We start from the raw sequence: 13563 nt of genomic DNA on the forward strand, positions 1-13563 counted from the left end.
AAATGGACATCCCTTACACTTCTGGGGAGCCCAGGAGCAAGAAATGCCCTTTTTCACATAAAGCTGCTTTAAAATGAAGGAGTTCTTAGAGAGATGCTGTAGAACATCCACTTAAGGTTCCATGTTCCATGTAGTAATTAACCCTTAATTGCTGAAGAACCTTCCCCTACATCAAGCAAAATATTCTTCAGGTCTATTCTTATTAGTCATGTTGCCTGTTCCACCTTAAATGGAGCAGAAGGTACAGAACATGCTGGCATGCTGGTTCATTGGTCCGTTTAAGGTGGAACGGGAAAGCCAAATGAGAAGCTAACCTTCTAACCAGGCTTCAGTGTTTTTCCCAATTTGGAAGGCCAATTACCCAACCCCCCCTGAACTACTCCCCTAGCACTAGCAATGCCCCCAACACTAGGAGGCTCAGACACATATAAATGCCCCACCCCCCGCTTCTTCTCCAATTGCCGCTGATGCAGCATCGCTAGGAGGCTAGTGCTGGCCAGTGCTGACCGACATCACACTAGGAGTGATGTGGGGAAGGAGGACCAACCATCAACCCACCCGAGAGAGAGCCAGGCCAATTGTGCTCTCTCTGACTCCGTCTGCTGATGGCAAAGCAGCATGACCTGGCCCATTAGAACCAGCCACTTGGATCACGGCGGCAGCACCTTAGTCCACTGGACCACTCAGATCGTCAGATCCCCCCGAAGATGCTTTATTAATCCACATTCAACAACGTGATTGGCTGCCGCCCAGCTTCACATCTATACATTTGCTAGGTTGCTACAGTTGCTAAGGTTAGCTATAGTAGCCTTAACTGATTGGAGAATGGAGGACTTTTATTGTGCACCCTAACTGCAAACGCAACGTTAGATTTGATATTAGAAACTTTATTAGAAAGCCCAAGACTAGACTGGATCCCGGGCTAAGAAATAGGCGACTAGCGTAAAAGCTAGCATTAAACCCTCAGGAGGAGTTAAAGCTCCCCACGAGGCCCAGCCAAGATATGATCATAAAACAGGTCATAAAGTCAGCACTGTCTCTCACGGCCTGCGTTCTCCCTCCTCATTCTCCTTATCTTCTCGTGGTGAAGTGCTTGCTTTGAGGCCAGGTTGTTTGGTTTGGATGCTGCAGATGTTTTGGATCTGAATGGGTGAGAGATAATGTACGGGCGGCTAACTTTAGCCTGTTATCATGTGTCATTAGCATGAGAGCGCTGTGCATTCCTAAACCCAAAACACAACCCAGCACACCTCTCATATTCCTCATATCAATAACCCAAGCTGAATCTAACAATCTAATGAACAGATAGTGAAGGAAAATAAATAACCGTCAACGAAACCGTCAACGCTCTGACAAAAACTCCTCCAGGGGCCGAATAACAGCCACCACGTGACCTGCCCACACATCATGGCTTCAGTTGATTCTGGAGAATGTACAGGCCGAAGCCATTGAGGTTCCCATCTTGTGATTCTCACATTAGGTCATTAGGTTGTTACCAGTTATCATCCAGTGCAGTAAATATCTCAATTAAGCTGATACTAAGAGTAACTGCAGTGCCCTCTAGTGCTCAAATGGCTTTTGGGCCCATTGTAACTACGCCGTGCAACCGAGAGCAACGAGTCCAGCCCTTGTGCGGACCATGTGTGAAGGAAAAGGCCGTAAATCCTGCCTCTCCATATCCCTCTGATTGTTTGAGCCACTGGAAGAAAACATCTGACGGATTCCGCTAAAGTGTCACTCTGTGTATTTCGCTGAGAATTATTCATGACATCCTTTAGAATGACTTATTTCTGTTAACAGGGAGAGCCAGGCACCAGAGCCAGTGCCTGACTTCCAGAGGAGCCCAGTTTACTGACTACACACACACTTAGACTGTAAGCTGCAGTTATGCAGGGACAGTACACGTGCAGGGAATAAGCATCAGTGTCATTAAGTCAGTGACGACTGAGTGCTACAGTGACGGTGACGGAGGTCCAGATCAGCTCTAATAGAAGCCAGCTGTGAGTCTGAGGCAGGACAGGACTGAGCTCTGTCACCTCCGCAGAACAGCAACACCAACAAAAGCTGGAGAGCAGCGTCTAAAACCGGCCTCATAGAAGTGCATGTTAGTCCCAAGTCAAGACAGGCGAGTCTGAGTCAAGTCTCAAGTCAAGACAGAGGAGTTTGAGTCAAATCTCAAATTAAGACAGCCAAGTCTGAGTCAAGTCTCAAGTCAAGACAGGCGAGTCTGAGTCAAGTCTCAAGTCAAGACAGGCAGATGAGTCTGAGTCAAGTCTCAGGTTAAGGCAGATAAGTCTGAGTCAAGTCTCAAGTCAAGACAGGCAGATGAGTCTGAGTCAGGTCTCATGTCAAGACAGGCAGATGAGTCTGAGTCAGGTCCCATGTCAAGGCAGATGAGTCTGAGTCAGGTCTCATGTCAAGACAGGCAGATGAGTCTGAGTCAGGTCCCATGTCAAGGCAGATGAGTCTGAGTCAAGTCTCAAGTCAAGGCAGATGAGTCTGAGTCAAGTCTCAAGTCAAGACAGACGAGTCTGAGTCAAGTCTCAAGTCAAGACAGGTGAATCTAAAATCTGAATCTGAATCAAGTCCTGAATGGACACATGCTCAATTGAGGCCCAGATTGAGACAGACTGAGTCAAATCCTGAATCTCAAAGTCTCAAATCATATCCCAAGTCAATACAGGCAACACTTAGTCAAGTCTAGAATCCCCAGTCAAGGTAAGCCTTAGTCGAGTCTTGGTCGAGTCAAGTCTCAAGTCAAGACAGGCGAGTCTGAGTCAAGTCTCAAGTCAAGACAGACGAGTCTGAGTCAGGTCTCAAGTCAAGACAGGCAGATGAGTCTGAGTCGGGTCTCATGTCAAGACAGGCAGATGAGTCTGAGTCAGGTCCCATGTTAAGGCAGATGAGTCTGAGTCAAGTCTCAAGTCAAGGCAGGCGAGTCTGAGTAAGGTCTCAAGTCAGAACAGGTAAATCTTAGTCAGGTCAAGTTCAAGTCTTAAAGTCAGAGTGAAGTCTTTATTGAATTTTTGGAATTAAGTGGGGAGTTATCAATTTTGCGACTGACTCGAGTCCTCAAGAGCCTGTGACTCACACCCCTGCAACTGCACAGAGTGGTGAACTAAAATAGGGACAAAGACCTTTTTTTTTGTGATGCTCAACATCTAGAGCAAGTTCAAACCTGGTCTATGAAAGACTCAGCCCTCCTCAGAGGGCAGCCATCATGCTTGGCCGCTTGCTTTTGGGAACTGCTGAAGATCTTCAGTCCAAGCAGTGGCCGTCCTGGACCGACTCCACAGCGTGGCGGAAGATGACAAGCGTCTGTTGCTTGAATCATCAACTTGATGTTATTTATCTCCATTTGAAAAAACATGTGTCTGTGCAGGAGCGAGAAGGGACTCGTTATCATCATAGTAGCTCTGACTGATACTGTTTTTATAACACTGCTCACTATTAAAGGCCTTGGCGTTAGCGCTGGAGATGTGGCAGTGTCTGCAGAGAGCAGGAACAGAGGGAAAATCCTTTATGGTCTGAATGTGAATGAGTTTCAGATCTGGACTCACGTTCAGAGAGGGGGTGTGGGGACAGAGAGGTCAGCAGGCTGGAAAACCATGGAGCTACGTCTACATTTGTTTAGCTACGAGGCTAGGCTATGATAAAAATGGGCAGAAGTATATTAGCATGCCTAGAACTTGCAGTTATACCTGGTTTTCTGTGTATTAGTCGGTCCAGGTCTATTGGACTAACAATGACTATACTGTAAACCCTCCTTATATGGAAACAAAGCTGCAAAACAGGCAGTTTTAAATCCATAACCTTTTATGTCACAAAACCCAACTCATTTGCATATATGCAGCTAATCGGCTTACAGCAGCTTAGTCATGCCAACTCTCACTGAAGCTATTCAGAGGGTTTCATGAGACCCAATAAAAGAAAATGAGCCAATCCTAACCAAGCTCATTAACATATACCACTTATTCTAGAGGTAGGACTACGATCTTGTGGTAATGCATTATTATTGTATTTCATTTATAAACCTATACATGTCATAAGCAGACATCAGGGAAAATGGGTCCATGCAGTTAGCACCATGCTAATTGGTGGGGTATAAATGTCCATATACACGTCCAGCTACATTAGCTTTGTAGCTCCACTGCTAAAACTAATAAAATAGATCACATTTTGGGGGGTGGGGTGGTGGTATTAGGGATGTTGTGGGGTTTGTGGAAAAATGTCATCAGACGTTGTTCAGCGGGATTAAACAGATCCCCTCGTTTGTGAAATTGGCACCTTCTCGAAGTGCTTCCTTCTGCTCCGTCAGCCGAGCTCGGGCCCTGGATCCTGGATGGAAAGCAAACAGGGCCAAACCCGGAGACCACACCAAAACCTCGCTCTCTGCCTGTAATCGACTTAAATCAAAATTCAGTCAACCATCATTTTAAGATGAGGGCCGGCTCTGCACCAGCCATGACTCACCGGATCTACACATGCTGAACTCCACAGTTCTTTTGGTTGGAGGCGGAGCTTCTGGGATGTGTTTGTCAACACAAACTCAAACTGTGCGCGAACTGGACTGAGCTGTCAACAAGTCATCAAAGGGTGGATATAAGCAAGCGTCCAGCTAATAAAGGTCCTGATGAAGTCCTGTAGGTGTGTGCAAGGGCGCTGTATGGAAAGGGGGGGGGGTGTGACTTACAGGGACCCTAAAAATGTATTAAGGTTAAGTTGTATTAAGAATTTTACCCATCTGTTGTAGTGAACACACACACACACACACAGAGCAGTGGGCAGCCAACTCCAGCGCCCGGGGAGCAGAGAGGGTGAAGGGCCTTGCTCAAGGGCCCAACAGCGGCAGCTTGCCAAGCCCAGGTCTCGAACCCACTTCCAACCACTGAGCCTTTTGTATTTTGGGTATTTTGGTAGAAGTAGTTGTGGGGTCCAGTGTAATGTCTTGTCATGGGGACCAGATTGCCCCTGGCAGCACCACTGGGTGTGTGTTAGAGCTAAACTCCTCAGTGGGACAGATCTGTAGAACGTCATCCTGTTCCACGTACAACACACACACACACTCATCCACCATTTTCCACTGTCTTTACAAGAGCACACAGGCTAAATGCTGTGTGCTTCAAGGTTGTCCTCTTCACTAAAGTTTTCTTTCCACCGTCAGCCGGTCCTGAGTCGTCGCTCTTAAAGTGCCTCTGTGTTCCTTGGATCAGGAGAACGTCTCTGAGCTCCAAAGAAAAGTCTGATTTCCCTCGTATTTCTCTCGCTGTCACGCAGGAGCTCCCTCAATCCCACGTTCAGTGTCACCACCATCAATATCATTAGCGCCATTATCATCGTTAGAATAGGACTCTCTGGAGAAGATCAACATCATGAAGCAATCGGCTCCATGCTGCCTAATAAAGCCAGGCGTGGGCTATAGAGGGGTATAAAGCCCCCCAGCAGCATTGAGCTGTGGAGCAGTGGAAGATCTGTGTTCTCTGGAATGATGGTGGTGGAGCTCCATCCAGGTCCTTTGGGGATGATGAGTTTGGGTGGTGAGCATCGTCCAACGTTCTGACCTCACTAGCACTAGTTCTTGACACGGAATGAAATCAAATCCTCACAGCAATTCTCCTTCAGAGTCTAGTAGAAAGGCTTCTTCTCTGGACAGTAGAGACAGCTACTCCAAACTCAAACCTAAAAAGTGGCTGCTATATATATATATTGGACCACCAGTAAGGACTGTATTGGGCCCCCAGTAGGACAGTACATCTGTACCTTCTCCTAACTAGGCCGGTTCAGAAAGAGTCATTGAGGTTCAGGAGAGGTCCGTTCCCTCTGGATCAGGTGTGTTCCAGTCGGTCAAGGGTCTTCAGAAGATGCAGAAGGCTTGGATCAGGTGGTGTGTATGGGTGTGAATTACAGTGTGCAGATTCGGACTGCAGGACGAAGCTGGTGACCACTGTTAAAAGCTCAGATGTCTGATATTATCTTCTTATATATTTGTCCAAAGCCTTGTCCATTTGCCAAAGAGCACCTGGCCTCAGGTCACAGCTGGCTCTGGGAAAAACATTTGTTACATGTGAAAAAAAGCAGGACACCCAATGTGAGTCTACTGACCGCATGCTCACAGCTGCGCCCCTATAGTGTCCGGTAGTAACAGCGAGAGGGAAAGAGAAAGAGGAAGAGCCGATCCTCTGACCCCGTCTTCTCTGTGACTCATCAGGAGCAAATAACAGGTGTGGGATCTGCCGCGTGAAGAGAGGTCACTGTGTCGGCACCGCTGACCCGCTCCGGGTTCGTAAGGACACTGTCTTCTCTGGAGTTCATTCACCCAGCCCTGTAGGACTGCCAATCGAGCTCAGCTTTCTGCTAGCGAAGGACAGACTGAGGGATGAGGCAGGATTTACAGTTTATTAGCGCTTGGCTATCCTCGGGTTCCACAGTGAAATCAGACGACATCCAGATGTCACCAGAGAATTCGCCTCAGACAACTGATAAGAATGACCCATAAGCTCTGTCCCCCCAGACTATATGACATGATATTACTGTATAATAACCGCTGACGTGAATGCATCAGTGTAGGATTCCTCTGAACGATCCTTTCAGCCATTCTTCCGTCTTCCTTCATCTTCAGCCAACTCAAATACCCATGGAAAAACATTTAGCGCACGCTGCCAGTGCATCCCTCAGATCTGATCCCAGTGCAGCCCCACCAGAGAGTCCCAAAAAATGAAGATCCTGGTCCAACACTCATTCAGGACTCGATTCAGGACAGCAGCCCGAAACCCCAAACCCAGAACATTACTGGGATACGTTCAATGACATTGAGTTGTTCACCATGGTCACCATGAGGTGACATCCTCCGCCTGAACATCGACGGTCCTACTCGTGCCACCAAAAAAGCTCTGACCTCTCCAGGCATGGACTCCACAAGACCTCTGAAGGTGTCCTGTGGTATTTGGACCCCTTTAGTCATTAGCAGCAGAACCTTCTACAAAGTCCTGTAAGTTCTGAGTTTTTTTGTCCTTGGATCACCTTTGGTAAGGGGTACTGATCACTGCATCTTAGGAGGAACACCCCACAAGACCTGCCTGACTGATGTTCTGGAGATGTTCTGACCCAGTCATTGTCTAGAATTTCACAGTTTGGTTCTTGTCAAAGTGTCTCAGATTCTTACGTTTGTCCACACCTCCATCACCTTCAAGAACTGACTGTTCACTCGCTGCCTGATATCTCCACCAGAAGGTGGTGGTTTTAATGTTATGGCTGATCGGTATTTTTTTCACAATGTGGCAAAAATACAACTCACACCCATATGTGGACACATTTAGGTGTGTCGTAAAGGGAGTGTTTACCCATTAGAAAGTCAGACTATACGGGTGTGCGTGTAAACAGGACTATAAAGGGACTAATGGCGTATAAAGTTCTGGTTAGGTCCGGTTTATTGGACTGCTAGGAGCTCGCTGGGCATATAAGTGTAGTTATGGAGTCAGGCTCTATTTGAATATTAGCACAGGTTGTCCTTTTCTCACTTGCTCTGCAGAGAAGAAGGGTCTGGGAAGCTTGCATTTGATCAAGGAGGCCACATGTTGAGTATGTTGAGTACTGTAAGATCTGAGGTCGGGCCTTTTTGGGACCACTGCACACCAGTAACACGCCACAAGACCTGCCTGATGTACTGCCTAATATCTTCACCCCCTGACAGGAGCCACTGGATCCAGATCATCAGTGATCTTCACTTCAAGTCAGAACATCGCCAAGACAGCTAGCTTTGACTAGCTAATATGCTAGCAAGCTTCTCGCCGCTTGGTGGCAAGCTAGTCCCTTACAACAAGCAATCGAGTGGTCATGCGCTAGCTTGTTGGGATTGTTGCTGTTGCTATTACAACATGCTAATGTTAACTCTGTGGCTGTAGCTGGTGAACTGCATTTCCCACAATGCCTCATTTGGCATGCAGTTTTCCAAGGCGCCTCTGCTGCACAGCGAGTTAAACCTGGCTAAGCTTACGTTTCAGTCGGCGCGGCCTTATAGGTAGAGCCGTGCTATGGGCATGACTATGGGTATGCCTCGCCCAGTATCGCTACAATGGCCATAGCATCACTGCTGTGCTATTAGTACAACTACTGCAGCGAGTTGGCCGTTGGCCTTATCCAGCTTTGCTGCTGCATCATAAGTATTGCTATCACAACATTAGCATCACTACCATTGTGTTAGCATTGCTACCATGCAACCACCGCCTGCCTCATCCAGCATCGCTACCGCAGTGTTAGCATCCCAGCATTAGCAACGCTACTGTGGTGTTGGCAGTGCTAGCATCGTTACGTTAATGACTGGTAATGTAATATATTAATTAATTATGCATGGTAAAGGCAAACTGTGTTCTGGGAGTTGCCTCCTTGATTTAGAGCCCATTAGCTTAGATGTGCTCCTCCAGTGAAAACCCAAAACCTATAATTAGCTCCAGAGTCAAAAGTGGGCTCCTCGCTGACGGGATTGGGGATTTGCTTTTGCAGGTGGGGTGCTTAGCTAAAAGGTGGGGTGCTTAGAAAACCTGAGGATGGGGTTGGTACTGCAGGAGCCTGTCCTAGTGATTATGAGCATGTTTGCTGTGCTTGTAAGGTAGCAGACGTGTTGAGACAGCTGGACGTTGGTGCAATAATGGGTTTCGTCAATGGTGAGGGGTTATGATGCACCCGCTGAGATTGAACCAGGTGCATAAACAAAAGCAACTCTGGACCGGAGGATCTCTCTCTTGACTGGACATGAGACTAAAGAGACCAGATAGCCTCAGCAGAACCGCTGTGCAGAAAGCGAGCATCGCTGAGTGGCTGACGTTCATCTAGATGACATGTTCTCGTACTGATGGTCTAAGGACTACACTTTGCCACAAGGCTAACGGGTATCTGCTGAGGTGAGCTGAGGTTGGGTCTCCTCTCTTGAAATATCCTTGTAAGAGGAGGTGGAGCGAAGACATACTGTGGCAGTAATGTGTGTCAGAGTCCGTAGAGATAGCATGACGTCTCAACATCACCACCGTGGCATTAGCAGCACGGCCTCACCCAGCATTGCTACCGTGGTGTTCCTGTTGCCGGCCTCATCCAGCATCACTACTACAGCTTTAGCATCGCTACCATGGCCATAGCATCACTGCCACGCTATCAGTATGACTACTGCAGCGGCTGCTGGCCTTCTCCAGCATTGCTATCGCATCATAAGTATTGCTATTACAACATAAGCATCACTACCACAGTATTAGCATTGCTACCATGACCATAGCATCACTGCCGTGCTATTAGTATAACTACTGCAGCAACCACTGGCCTCGTCCAGTATTGCTACAGCATCATAAGTATTGCTATTACAACATTAGCATCGCTACCATGGTGTTACCATGCCTGCCGCCGGCCTCATCCAGCACTGCTACCACAGTGTTAGCATCCTGGCGTAAGCAACGCTACTGTGGCGATGGCCGTGCTAGCATCGTTACCTTAATGACTGGTAATTATGCTGTCATTAATAATATATGGCAACGGCAAACTGTGTTCTTAGAGTTGGCACTAGGGGGCACTACAGCAACCATTCCAAAAATCTAGATATGATACATGATGCAGAAATAAGACTTCAGGAATCGCAACACTTTAAACAGTCGAAGGTCAGCACTCTCGAAAGAAATGGTTGAAGGCAGAGGGTTATGCTCAAAGGGTTCTAGGTACAGATCAGGTGTTGACCATCTGACCACTAGGTGGGGTGGGGCTGGGTCACTTTTCCTTCATAGGCAAGTGTTAGGATTTTATGTGAGCAGCTACACTCTTACACAAAAGGTTCTTCAGATCAGTGGAAGATGGTTTTGTAGCTGCTTCTCAATAAAACCTCTCGTTGGAACCATGGGAAGCTTGGCCTGCCCAGGAGAACTTTCCCTACCCAGTCTGTCGGGGACTGGCGGCAGCTGGAGGACAGTGTGTAACTGGTTGGTTTGGGTGTGGGGGCACCCCGATGGTCAGAGTCAGAGGCAGTGGAACTACACATCTGCTTCTGATGTTCTCAGGGCTATAACTCCGTCCCTGCATCTGGCAGACATAGAGAGAGGAACAGTCTGAGCACTCCAGTCCCTCTGCTTTCAGATCTGTAACTCTCTCATGCTCCCAAGCTCCACCGGCTTCATTTTCACCAGGGAGGATTCACAAACAGCATCCATCATTTTAATCCAGTATGAATCTGCAGTGTGTGTAGTTTCTACAGTCTGACAGTAATAACTGTGGGTGATTTTAATCCAGTATGAATCTGCAGTGTGTGTAGTTTCTACAGTCTGACAGTAATAACTGTGGAGTGATTTTAATCCAGTATGAATCTGCAGTGTGTGTAGTTTCTACAGTCTGACAGTAATAACTGTGGGTGATTTTAATCCAGTATGAATCTGCAGTGTGTGTAGTTTCTACAGTCTGACAGTAATAACTGTGGGTGATTTTAATCCAGTATGAATCTGCAGTGTGTGTAGTTTCTACAGTCTGACAGTAATAACTGTGGGGTGATTTTAATCCAGTATGAATCTGCAGTGTGTGTAGTTTCTACAGTCTGACAGTAATAACTGTGGGTGATTTTAATCCAGTATGAATCTGCAGTGTGTGTAGTTTCTACAGTCTGACAGTAATAACTGTGGGTGATTTTAATCCAGTATGAATCTGCAGTGTGTGTAGTTTCTACAGTCTGACAGTAATAACTGTGGAGTGATTTTAATCCAGTATGAATCTGCAGTGTGTGTAGTTTCTACAGTCTGATAGTAATAACTGTGGGGTAATTTTAATCCAGTATGAATCTGCAGTGTGTGTAGTTTCTACAGTCTGACAGTAATAACTGTGGGTGATTTTAATCCAGTATGAATCTGCAGTGTGTGTAGTTTCTACAGTCTGACAGTAATAACTGTGGGTGATTTTAATCCAGTATGAATCTGCAGTGTGTGTAGTTTCTACAGTCTGACAGTAATAACTGTGGGTGATTTTAATCCAGTATGAATCTGCAGTGTGTGTAGTTTCTACAGTCTGACAGTAATAACTGTGGAGTGATTTTAATCCAGTATGAATCTGCAGTGTGTGTAGTTTCTACAGTCTGACAGTAATAACTGTGGAGTGATTTTAATCCAGTATGAATCTGCAGTGTGTGTAGTTTCTACAGTCTGACAGTAATAACTGTGGGTGATTTTAATCCAGTATGAATCTGCAGTGTGTGTAGTTTCTACAGTCTGACAGTAATAACTGTGGGTGATTTTAATCCAGTATGAATCTGCAGTGTGTGTAGTTTCTACAGTCTGACAGTAATAACTGTGGGTGATTTTAATCCAGTATGAATCTGCAGTGTGTGTAGTTTCTACAGTCTGACAGTAATAACTGTGGGTGATTTTAATCCAGTATGAATCTGCAGTGTGTGTAGTTTCTACAGTCTGACAGTAATAACTGTGGGTGATTTTAATCCAGTATGAATCTGCAGTGTGTGTAGTTTCTACAGTCTGACAGTAATAACTGTGGGTGAGTTTAATCCAGTATGAATCTGCATTATGACTCTCTCTCTCTCTCTGTCTCTCTCTCTCTCTCTCTCTCTCTCTCTCTGTGTATAGCTTGTATGCATCCCTTGGCCCCTAAGTGGCGGGGCAGTCGTGGCTCAGTGGTCAGACCAGAGTGATTTATTGATGACATTCTTGTGGAGGATGATGAGGAGGATGAAGGCTCTCGCTCTCCGCACTCATCTCATCAGCACGAGTCTGCCAGCGCCGTGTTTACGAGCTCATCATTGCTAGCCAGCAAGGTCATCAAAACCAGCCCCGCTGCATATGGCCGGCTGGACGCGGCCATGGAAACAGCTGTGATGGCTTAAAGAGGAAGGGGAATATTTCAGACTCGTTTGGAGCTTCTGACCCTCAGAAACGGCCTGTTTTGTTACATTCCCCAGGAGTGGCTGCTTTATGGCTGATGAATTGTGGGTTCTGTGTGTTGTTCTGTCTGCTTTATCCTTTTCCTTCATTCTCCAAAGCTTTGGGGCTTCAGTTACGACAGACGCAGAATGCTGCTGATAGAGACGTCCAGCATAAAACTTAAGATTTTTTATTTAAGCAGTAGCGTTAGAGTCAGGCGCAGTCCTCGGCCTGTACACTGGTATAGTGTTAACTGACCTGTGTGTATTCGGGCCCAACTGCAGTGCCCTGTATGGACGTTCATCGCGTGTCTAATTGAGGTGCCTGTGCCATGCAGCACTTAGCCAAGGAGCTAACCTAGCAGTTAGCAAGTCGGCTAATGTGCCTCACCCCTTCAGAGGTCAGTGCAGCCAAAGAGGCGGCACGTTACTCAAGAATGCAATGTGTGTCAAGTTTTACCCCCTGCTAAAAAAACAGCATAGACCAGCAAAACCAGCATGTATTGTGTGTTTGAATGCTGCTATTCTGGTCAACCGACACTGACCAGCTGCTACCCTACATAAACCGGCATAAAACAACATAAAATGCTGGTCAACCACTCGCATAAACCAGCATGTATTGTATTCTGAATGCTGGTATGCCGGTCAGCCACTAGCTACTAGCATAAACCAGCATGTATTGTATTCTGAATGCTGGTATGCTGGTCAGCCACTAGCTACTAGCATAAACCAGCATGTATTGTATTCTGAATGCTGGTATGTTGCACAACCAGCGCTATACCAGCATAAACCAGTATGTATTTTGTTTTGGACCTTGCTGGCTGACCTGCTAAACAAGTGCCAGACTAGCATAAACTAGCTTAGACCAGTTACCTGGACTATTCCTTTGATGTGCATTGTTGTCTCACACACACACACACACACAAACACACACACACTTACATTCAAAGTTGGTGGCATTGAACCACCAACACGCTAACTGAAAGGAGAAACCCCCCTGTATTCAGGCGTTCCCTGCCAGAGCAGGGCCTGTATACGGGTGGAGTGTGTGGATGGGTTTTCACTGCTGCAGTCTGGGTTGACGGTGGTGTGTGTGGCAGGTTTTACAGCAGAGAGACCGGATACTTGTCCATTTCATGTCAACACTAGCAGGCCTGTACTTACAGAGCAGCAGGTGTGTATGCATGCTTGACAAGCAGTGTGTGTGTGTGTGTGTGTGTACAGGTGAGCACAGACTGTGATTATGCAGCAGGTGGGACACCTCCGGGCTACCTGGAGTGAAATGGAAAAGGACAATAAATAGCACGAAGGGGTTATAAGCATAATTACACCCCTAAAACATGTGTGCTTGCGTCTGTTTAAAGCCATGCCCCAACCGCCCACCGCCTCCGCCCACCTTACTTCACATACAGTCGATCAGCCAAGACATGTCTGAGGTTGAGCTACACTGGAGCTACGAGGCTAATGTAGAAGCTAATAGCAAATTAGCATTGTATAAACCACAGTAGGAACCCTCGGGTGTTCTAGGTCGTCAAACAAGACCTAATTATTTATAGAAACTTAAAAAAAGAAAAAAGGACAATATGGACTAAAGTATTGGGACACCTGTTTATTCACCATTTCTTCTGAAATCAAGGCTATTATAAACAGTTGATCCTGCTTTTGTTAGAGTAACT

This window comes from Salminus brasiliensis, chromosome 14 (genome assembly GCF_030463535.1).
Source record: "Salminus brasiliensis chromosome 14, fSalBra1.hap2, whole genome shotgun sequence".
Taxonomy (NCBI): Eukaryota; Metazoa; Chordata; class Actinopteri; order Characiformes; family Bryconidae; genus Salminus; species Salminus brasiliensis.